At 33.4% G+C, this 9,290-nt stretch overlaps 1 pseudogene; it reads left to right on the forward strand.

The window, feature by feature from the left end:
• The first annotated feature begins 2,593 nt into the window (after window positions 1-2,593).
• LOC102883272 lies at window positions 2,594-3,080 on the forward strand (annotated as a pseudogene).
• Window positions 3,081-9,290: the final 6,210 nt, after the last annotated feature.

The following is a 9,290-nucleotide window of genomic DNA, read 5'->3' on the forward strand; positions in this document are numbered from 1 at the left end:
CGAAACACTTAACAAGTTCAAAGAGTCCAATACAACTATTTACACATTTGCTTAATCTATCCAAAATTCCCTTTATTCAAGGTAAAAGTGAACTGCAATTTATCAAACCTTTAGGACAGGCATTATGCTTAGTGCTTTCACATTCATTCAAAATCATTTTTCGAACACCAACTGTGTGCCAGTCATGTCTAGTATTTTCAACAATTTAGTGAGGTAGGTATTAATATCTCCACTTGAAGGCCAAAAGAGTTATGTAACTTGTCTAAGTTCAGGCCGCCACTAGCCCATACAGAGCATTTGTGCAAATTAAAAACAAAAACAAAAAACAAAAAACAAGGTACCTCTTCCTCAAGATATTTTACTTCCATTTGTCAGACAAAAATGTATCATAATATACTAATTTGATTAGAACAAGACACTGTATTGCCCTCCACCATAAAATCGTCTCAATAAATATTCAAATTGATAATGTCTATAAAATAAATAGCGTGCACTTCAGATGGGGTTTTCTTGTCCAGTACACAATCTACTCAACAGTAAATGACAGTCCTACATGAGCTCTAATAAATGTAGTGCTAGGGATTTTACTCCAAAGTACTGCAACTGACTCTCACCCTAAATGAGCATGATCAAAATTTTCACACGAATTATATAACTCTCTGGCTGCATACAACTGTTATCTCATTTCAGCACTGTTTCATACTCAAAGAGCTCATAAAATGTGTATTTATGTGGACATAGACCACTGAATACATACAAAGCAAATAATGGTAGATGAATGAGAAGGGTTTCTCAGAAAGCCTATCACCAGACAAGAATTGCTTCTCAAAACCTGATTTTACCTACCAGACAAAGTGAAAAATGTTCTTAAGATTATAATATAAAATAACTGTTCTCATAACTGTCAACAAAATATTCAATCAGAACCTGAAGGTCCTAATTATTATCAGATTCTACTAAGATGGAATCTTAATGCTTCAGATTAAATTCAAGTCAAGTCAAAGGGCTTCAGATCAATAGTCAGTCAAATTCTGGAAGAAAGATATTTAGATAACAGGGATTTTTACGAAAAGATTTTGACTTTTCCTAGGGAAGATATCCCAGAGAGTGAAATGGCCTTAACGCCCAATGAAAATTAAAATGTCCTTAGAAAAGTAATGAATGTTTATATGATGCTTTATTTATCTAAATCACCCTTTTGGGGTCTCTATTATGTTGCAGGTTTTGTGTTAGTCGCTGAGAACAGTGATGATCAAATCCAGACAGTGCTCAGCTCTCATTCCAGCAGGCAAAATTAATGTAAAAAAGGAAAGCGTGATAAGTGCTACAATAAAGATCTAGACAAAATGTGATAATCCCACTGGATCAAGACTTGGTTTGTTCTCCATACATGATTTCTTGGAATTTAGGTAAATAGAGCTCACAAAAATTTAAGTAAGCTTTAAAATTAACTTAAAAATTATCACTATCATCATACCTGGCCCATAGTAAATACATAATAGATGTGGAATGAATAAATAAATGAATTTTCTCACTTACAAATTAGAGTTGGGCTGTAAACAAACATCCATATCAATTATAAAAGAAATGTTCATGAATACAAATTTTTTTAAATAGTCAAAAGCCTAAGGCAATTTGAATTGAAAGAAGCCATTTATAGACAAATCTCATACTGGCTAGTTTAAAACATGCATAAATTATTTGTGACGTTTCTTAGAGCTATTTAATGATATATTTTTAGCATCTCAGTAGCACATTTTTATTTTCAACACCATATGAACTATTTTTTTGTCCTAAATCTCAACCTTATCAATGGCTTTGGCAAGAATTATGAGGAATCCTAATAATTTCCATTGTTTTCAGCCCTATTATTATTAGAGGAACCCTAACAATTTCCATTGTTTTCAGCAAACAATTTCATTGTTTCCAGAGATCTGCACTTAAATGCAAAACAGAGACAGACAGAGATTCCTTGCTGTATAGAAGGGACCTATATTCATGAATTCCAATTTTTCAGGTGGTTAATTTGAGATGAAAGTTTGTACCTTGAACAGTTTTAACCACTATGTTCTATACTAACCAAGCTGCCCAACACACGTTACACTTCTATTTCATACCTTACTCACTTTTTCATCTAATTCTGTGATTTGGACTTCTTTTTGTTCCTCTCCTTTCTATTATAAATAACGTGAGGATGGGAACACAGCCTATGAAGTTCTCTCATCAGCACCCAGCCCAGCACCATATGCAATGAAGCACTTACAAAATGCTTTGTGGAGATTGTCTGGACAGTAAGCCCCCTCACACGTGAAACTCAGAAGTTCGCATTTTTGAAAAAATATACTTTTAGTCAATGTTTGATGTGAAGGAGAATCACAAAATGCCAGAATTAAAAGAGGCCTGTACCCTATTTAAAATAGTTGTTGTCAACAATTTCTTTAACCTTGGGAGCTTCTTTCATTCTAATTAGCACCATCACTATCACTTACTAGAAAACAGTTCCAAACTTTCTATGTGGAGGCTATGGCTTTAGAAGGGAAAGAAAGGAGAGTACATACAAACCATAGTTCGCGCAATCCGACCATATGGGGGTCTTGGCGCACCTGCGCCACGGCGGGGCGCTGGCACAGAGGACTCGGCGGCGATGGCTGGGCAGTCTGCAGGGGTCCGAGTGGGCGCTCGAAGGACCCGAGATTGTCTACAGCCACAGGGGGGAAAGGTGGAAAATTCATCATCGCCATTGCCAGAAAGAGCGATTTATGGCTTTGTTCTTCAGCAACCCACTTGGCTTCATACTACATCTCATGTAAGCTTTTCTTCCTGGGTTTTGACTAAATTCCTTAGGCTTAACCTATTGGCTTCAAAAATATTGGGCAGTTGCAATACCTCCTTATTAATATTGTAATCGATTACGTACTCTTATTTGGAATTAACATAAGTACCTCATACAATCACAGATAACTGTACTAAAAATCAACAGGAGAAATAACAAAAGGCCATTCCAGCATTGATACAGCCTTATTAGTAAAGTAAATCAAATGTACTTTCATGCAGCCAAAGACCTCTACATCAAAAACTGAATTGTATGTAGACTAACACCAAGCATTTATTATATGTTTTTGACATAATTTGACCATAATTATTTTGACTATCTCTCATTAATATTCAGTATTAAAATGTAACAAAATAATAAGTGCAACTTCTCTTAGATTAACTTACATTAATGTTGTCAGTGCTGTCAAATATTAGTCATTAATGGAAAGAATAAATAAAATACTGTATTACCATATTTATATATATGTATAAAACTCTATAGTATAACTACTCCCACAGTACACATGCAGAGAAGATCTGCTTCTCGGTAACTCAGTGAAATTTTGGAATCATTTATGCCTGTAGTTTTGTTAAATATTGGTATTCAACATGATTCAAGTTGAACAATTAAATAGAAACAGACAATTTGGGTTGCATAATTATGGTGGCAGAAATCAGGTTCCAATATACTATGAATTTTATACGGTAAAATACTAAGTTAGTTCTTGATTCAAAAAGAAAAATAACTAAGTTTTAACTTCTTTTTGAAAAACAGGCATCCTGTTTGCCTACTCTCTTGGACTGATGAAAATTACAAGTTTCTACCCTATCTTCAGCAAGTGCATGTACACAAATCTGATAAAGAATTGCACAGGCAGAAATGTTAAAAATCCATATGCATTAGCAACATAAGAAACCATTAAAAAGAGACATTTCCTCGGGTACTTACAGGGTGGATTTTTTGTGTTCCAGTTTCTTTTCCTCCTTAAAATTTTCGTATTAACCCTAAGAGTCTGAATACAAACAAATATTCCTAATATTACCGTCCAGGTCTATATAAATTTCCCCCAACTTCGCTCTTCTCCACTGAAATCAAATGTACCTCTGGTTTACATAGGTGCTAGTGCTAGGCAACTAGTAAGTGCTCATATTCATTCAACAGATATTTATTGCATATATGAGCAAACTTTGTATCAAGTGCTAGAGTACTAGGGAATGAGCAAAAATACATAAAAGAGGATACCCAGCATTCCTGATTTGTAATTTGAACAAATAAAATGAAAGAGTAAAGAGGATAAGAAATGAAATGGGATGGAATAAAGTGATAAAATGAAAAGGAATGGGAAAATTATTTTTCTACTCTTAGCTCCTTGCATTTTGCTAAATTTCTATAAAAAGCTTAAGGACATAGTCTATATTACTTTTTGTCACATCTTTAACACCTGCCATAGTGGAGAATATAGATTTAACTGAGTAAATTAAAAAATAGTAAGATGTCACACAAGAGAAACAGAATGTTATGAGCACTGAAACTAGCATTACCAGTATAATTACCTCAACATTAAGGAATCAGCTTGTTCATTGTTACCTGAAATAAATCATGTAAATGTCTTCTCAGATTTTTACTTCTTAAAATCCATCATTTGTGCCTTTGAAGTAGGGACTTCAGGGGTTTTAGGAGTGACACTCAGTGTCAAAAACTAAATCTTACAAGACAATTTACAAAGAAAATCACAAACTAAGTCTTTCGAATAGCTCAGGCTGGATTTCTAATTTTATCATAATAGGATGTAGTTTTGTATGTAAATATGCATATAATTTTCTAAATATTAAAAGGTTCTTCTTTTTAATCACTTTCTTCGTGGACAAAGAGTCTGAGCAAAGACCAAATGCGAAGTAAGGCCCCAAGCTCCTAAATTGCTTTTACTGAGTAAGAGGGTTTCCAGGCGCCTTATAACCTAATCCCACCAGAAGCTATGGCATGCGGGAACTAGCAGCCCATGAGCACTAGAGATCTGTAACCTGGAACCATTAACATTAAACTCCCATGCTAAAACCCACATTTGTACTTGGGCTGACTTCCGTCCAGGAGATAGTCCTGACCTCTTTAGAAACTTCAGAGTAAACTCCAAGGATTATGTGCTCTGCTTCACAGGCCTCAACCTACATTCTAATGATTTTGAGAAGTTTTCATGACCAAACCCAATAAAAGGCAGAAACCTAAAGGCTTACAAATGACCCATCCGGGCTTCACGGAATGCAAATGATCTGTTCAGAATTGAACTGCTTTACCCTCATTGTATGTAAATTATTTATTACCCCGCTCCTTTTTCACATTATGCCCTCGGTTTTCTCTGTCTACTTCCCGCTCTCACTTTACCAGTTTTTCTCTAAGTTACCTCAATTGCCTTGTATTCTGCTCCCCTCAGAAACTTAAAAAGGAAACTAGATTCTTTAGCCAAATAACTGAATCATAGCTTTCTGTTCAACATATCGACGAGTAGGAAAAGCTACTTTGTGGTTTCTTTTACATTCAGCTTTTTAGAAGGCAATTCTTTAAATTATTCTATTTTAAATCTTTGTACTACTTCGTCTAACTTCTCTGATGATACGCTGACAGCATTGCACTAAAACGTGGAATGTTGACAACCCATTTTTGTAGTCAGTGCTTCCATATGGCCAGCAGGGGGCGATAGCATATCAAGAATTGTGGAGACTGTCCCAGGCTCTGAGAAACACTGTTGAATTGCTGTGCTGGGTCTGTGTGCGCTGCTGCGATGATCTCAGCTCTTAGATGAAGTATTTTGTTTTGTGTCCTATTTTAAAATGCACTGTCCAGTTTTCTATATGAGTTGTGACTTATTCACACAGCATTTCACTGTGCCAGTTTAGCTTAAGAATAAAAAGGTGAAAGAGAAAATTAAAATTCTGCCAAATGAAACACATCAAGTCAAAGAAGTAATTGTGCATAAATGTAAAGTTTGTCCCTTCTCTGTTTCCATCCACTTGAATCCTGAACATTATTTTTATTGATTACAGACTTAATTTACTCCTTTCCTGCACCACATGAAGACTCCCATTTCATTGTACCTTCTCTGCCATATAGTTTTCTATTAAAACAACAGATTAAAAAAAAAAAAAAAAAAAAATTTAAGCCAAATACTTGACTTTAAAAAAGAATTTAAAAAACTTCTATGTCGTGTTTTGGCCTTTAGTCAAGCTTCCTAATATAGAATTTTAATGTTTCTATGTTTTTTGTTTTTTAAGCCAAATACTTGACTTTAAAAAAGAATTTAAAAAACTTCTATGTCGTGTTTTGGCCTTTAGTCAAGCTTCCTAATATAGAATTTTAATGTTTCTATGTTTTTTGAACATTCCATTTCAAAGGTATGTTTCCCTGTAAATACACACCTTCAGATAAATAGTGAAAACCTGTGAATCTATATCTTATGTGTTTGGGGTAGAACAGAAAGTAGACATTTGAAGAATATATTCAAGAACCACTTCTACTGCATTGGGAATGTATTTAGTAATATAACCCCAAAATCAGCAGAAATGAAACTACTTTCATGCATAATTTAAGTTGCACCCCAAAATATGATACCCATAAGCCTAGCTTCCTCTCCTACCTAGGCTGGAATTCCCAGAGTTATTAATGTATTCTCATAGAGTTATTAATTGATGACTGTGGGATGGCAGAAGTAATATTATTTCAATATCTGTCACCAAAATTCCTCTTGAAGAGGTTGTCTTGTTCCCTCCCTAAGACTGACAGAGCCCAATCTGATCCTACTGATCTGTTTCTTCTGGCCAATTTCCAACTATTTTCCTATATACTCTACTCTAATCACACCAGCCTCCTTGCTGTTCTTTGAAAACACAGAGGTAGCCTTGTGCATTAGGGCCTTTCTTTTGGCTGTTCTCTCCCTCAGGATAAGTCTTACCTCACTTATCCGAATAGCTCATTCCTGCAATCTACTTCAAGAGTATGTGAAAAAGTCATCTTCTCAGTGAGGACTTCTCTGACCACCTATTTAAATGGAATATTCTGCCCAGCATTTCCTATCCTCCTTTTCTCCTTATTTTCCTCAATAGCACTTATCATCATCAAATATACTAGATATTACATATACAAATATGAGGTGAGATATCTGAGACCAAACGCATCACCCAATAGAGGATTTAAACGTCACTATTAGAAGGACAAAACAAAACCCAACTCTATGTTGCATGTAAAAGACAAAGACACACCTAAAACAAAATAATTCAGAAATGCTAACAATGAAAAGATGGACAAAGGTATATCAAGAAAATGCAAATAAAAATAAAGAACTGAGATTTTTAAATCCAATTAAGTAAAATTCAGACCAAAGCCATTACCAAGACAAAGAGCACCTTATAATCCTAAAGTTACAATACACAGAATATAAAAAATTTATGAAAAATTTGCAAGAAATAAAGCAGTAGCTTCTTTCATGCAGCAGAAACTACAAGAGATTCAAATAGAAATATATACATACCTCACAGACTTTAGTATACATCTACTAGTCCATGAAAAAAAGACTGTATGAAAAACATTTGATAACTGATTTTATAATTTACATAGAGACAAGTATACCTCAATAAGTTATATAAATAAAAATAAAAATAATATTCTCAATCAACAGTATGATAAAGGTAGGAATCCATAACAATCAAAACATAAAAACATAAAAAAGCTTTATCACCTCAAAATTTTAAAGTTTTCTATTAAACATGGTTTGGCTCAAAGGGAAATACAACTGATACTGAGAATTTCTAGAGAAAAAATTATGAAACCTGACATCAGAATCTATGAGATACTGCTAAAGAGTGTTCAGAATAAGATACATAGATTTAAATATTTACACCAATAAAAATGAGAGATAAAAAATAAGACATTATGCTCAAAAAGATAGAAATATTTAAGGCTTGCTTTATTTTTTCACTTTGGATTTAATTTTTTTTAATTAAGCAATCTAGATTTGAAAACAACCTGAAACAAACCTCACTGTATGAAATTGCATTTAGCACTTTTTCAATTAGTTATAATATTGGTACTGTTATTTTGAAACTATTACAGAAAAAGTAAATAAGCAATTATATGATTAGGAACCATGCTTTTCAGCAGAAAAGATATGCAATATAAAATCAAATGTTAAAATTTCCATAATCTTTCATTAGAATTAGAATATAGGGACAAATTTATGATTTATTTTTATCTTTCTTTGAAAAATTACATATTTCCTAGATCTCATATTGAAATGATTGAGAAGTAACAACAACCCATTTAGATATGAACATCCTCAGTGCACAGATTGTGGTCACCAAATACCATTTTCACTGAAAGTAATGAAGACTCCTCTGAGAAATGGCTAATTTTTTTGTATGAAGCAGTAAAGGAGACTGTTCCAGTATAACAATGGGACTGCTAACAGTGTTCGAAAGTACGGAAGCTATCCAGACATTTGTGGTTGTCAAATGAACATAAATACCAAAGATGTGCAACTTGAGCTTTAAAATGAATAATCACTGTAATTATATATAAAAGTGTAAATAGAGATGCCAATAGAATCGATGGGTAACTAGAAGCAATAGGAGATTCAATATGGTAGCAAGATATAAAATTACACATAGAAATCAATACCATCGTATATTTAAGCAAGCAACAGAAGGAAAAGTAGAAGAGATGACCCCATTTACATTACCAACGAAAATAAAAAATATCTTAGGAACGAATTTAACAAGAAATATGCAAAACCTATATGAGAAAAATTTTAAAAACTTTCCTGAAAGACACAAAATTGGGACTTGAATAAAAAGGAAAATAGACCTTGTTCTCGAGTAGATTAATGCAAAATTATAAATTCATGTCAATTTTTTAAGTATTTTTATAGAGCCATAGTCTAGAGTTCATGCAAAAAAAAAAAAAACAGCAAGAAACAGGGAAAAAAACAGAAATGAGGTGGGCCTAGACCTAACAAATATTAGAATATATATTTCACAGTTTCTGTAATTAAAACAGAATAATATTAGCATATTAGTAGACAATCAAATCAATGAAAACATAGAAAATACAGAAAGAGCCCCAAGCACAATGTGAAAATTTAAATATATGATAACAGTGGTATCTCAAATTACTCGGAGGAAAATGGACTTTTAAAAATTAAATGTTTTTAAAACAGCTAAATAATCCTTTGAAAATAGAAGAACAAAACAAGATGTAACATCACTCAGGTGGAATTCCAGCCCCCCCCTCCAAAAACAAAAATATTCAACATGAACCTTATGAGGACCGATCTGAGTATCCAAGTTGAAAACTATTCTGGAAAACGACTGGCCTGAACCTACTAAAAATATCAATGCCAGAAAAAAGAAACAAAAAAAAACTAGAGAATTTTACTAAATTGAAGGAAACTAAAGAGACTTGATAACTAGTAAATGCAACATGTGATACC

The sequence above is a fragment of the Pteropus alecto genome, unplaced genomic scaffold (assembly GCF_000325575.1).
Source record: "Pteropus alecto unplaced genomic scaffold, ASM32557v1 scaffold270, whole genome shotgun sequence".
NCBI lineage: Eukaryota > Metazoa > Chordata > Mammalia > Chiroptera > Pteropodidae > Pteropus > Pteropus alecto.